Below are 2,130 nucleotides of genomic sequence, written 5' to 3' on the forward strand. Positions count from 1 at the left end.
AAATGAATGTATGCCTCTTTTTTCCAGTTTTATGTTTTGTCAAAATGCTACTGTTGGTGACGAGCCCGAGCTGCAGTGAAACACAGGTTGGATCCCAATGGTTGGAAGCTGAGGAAACTCCTCAGCTAAACCCGGACGATGAAGGGGAGGACTCCAGAGGCCCACCTGGCTTCCGGTCTAGGGGCTCAAGGCACACCCTGTGGGCTCGCTAAGACGGCCATCCATACAAGTACAGTAATCGCCTCCTGCCCCAACGCTGATGTGTGTGACGGCCCACAGTGTGAGCACGTGGAGCTCTCTGGGAGAGAGTGAGCTTCGCGCCTCCCCGACAGGGCACTCCCTTAAGCTGCCTGCCTGTAAAGGAACCCTAGCAAGACGCCTGAAAGGCATTCTCTTCCTCTTCCTGAGCTGCCAACAGGACAACTCGTACTGCTATGTAACGGAGGATGCGGTGTGTAAACGAGAAGAAAGTAACCGGGGCTTCTAGAGCTTTTTCAGGGAAGACCTGACAAGCGGCAGAGATCACAGCTCTCAACTCTCTGTTTCACACATGAGGAAGCTGGGGCCAGAGTCGAAGGGCCTGTGCAATGAGTGGCTGGCCAACTGGACTGAGAAGAGCTAGGGGGAACTCAGGCCTTTTAACTTCTCCGGATAACGTGCTGTGATTTCTCCTCTCAGAACTTAAAGTCGTGGTTTCCCATTTGGATAAACGTTCCACTAAGTGAGAGGTAAAGAGGGAGCGCCAGTGGGGGTGAGAAAGAGGCAGATCTTCCCTTTGAAACATCTGAAGAAAGAACCAGGAACATCTTTTGTTGCTGGTAGGAAAGAGAGAGAGAGAGAGAGAGAGAGAGAGAGAGAGAGAGAGAAACGAAACTTTTTTATTTGGAAATTTAGAAAACTATAAGCAACTCACAAGACTTTATCCAATCACGGAATATGAGTGAGAAAAATGAGTACGTTAGGATTATTCACAATGTATAGAAGGATCAGGTCACCCCTAAATTTTGAAATTGTCAGAATTCATCAGCCTCCCACAAAACACCTGGTGAGACTGTGCTCAACTTGATACCCAGACGCACTGTTCTCGTGACCCCGTGTCTCGCCTCTTACTTGCTTTTGTTCATTTGAATAGAAGCTGAAATATCAAGAGGCCATTGTACTTTATTGAACTTTTCAAAATTATTTTGCTCAGCTTCATTAAAGAATAACTTCCGCCTACTGAAACGTCCATTTTAAGTATACGGCTCTAAAGTAACACGCCAGAAAACGCTCCCCTGGCCCAGAACATAGGGGTCTAGACTCCAGAGATGTGCTGATCATATGTACACCGTTGTGTACCACTTAAATTTTTTCAAGACATTTGTTTTCCTAATGACTTCTTAAAAGTTACCTCCTCAGTATGCACTGAAGAGTTTGACATCAGCCAACCAATCTCCCCGGCAACGTTCCAGAGTATCACAAAGGGTAGATATTGGACCACACTGCCGAAAGACCACGACAGAGATCTGAGACTTTGTCTACAATGAACTCTCAGACCCACCTTGGCATGTCCTTCACAGCTTTCAGAGATCAAGCTAATGAAAAAAAAAGGAAATGCAAAGTGAAATTTTCAAGGTATCGCCCTAGGTCTTAACACTGATGCTGTGGTTTTTCATCCCATGCCGGAAAGGATTTAGTTTACAATGTTCTTATCCCAGAAATCAAAGAGTTCAGTGCTTATCTGCACAACTCCCTTTCTGCCATATCGTCTCCCTCAAAAACTGCCATCGATGAGCTACTCCAGCTTCTAATTAGAAGAGGCACTCCACAGCATCTGCCTCCCGAGCATGGAAACAGAGAAAACTTTCCAGAATGTACTAAACCCTACAATAAACAGACACCACCCTCCCAAGAATGCCTCACTTCACTCGAGAATAAGGTCAACTGCACATTGGAATAATGAACATATTGACTAAGAAGCTCTTCTTAGCAAGAGAGTCAGCAAGTTTCATCATTACCTCTGTGGCTAAGTTTTTAGAATTTTTTATGATCTCTCGAAATTTTTCTCTAGATATTCATGTGGGAGACAGAAGGATGGCCACCCAAAGATGCCTGTCTTCTAGTCCTTGGATGTGTAAACATGTTATGTTA

The sequence above is a fragment of the Pteropus vampyrus genome, unplaced genomic scaffold (genome assembly GCF_000151845.1).
Source record: "Pteropus vampyrus isolate Shadow unplaced genomic scaffold, Pvam_2.0 Scaffold65, whole genome shotgun sequence".
Taxonomy (NCBI): Eukaryota; Metazoa; Chordata; class Mammalia; order Chiroptera; family Pteropodidae; genus Pteropus; species Pteropus vampyrus.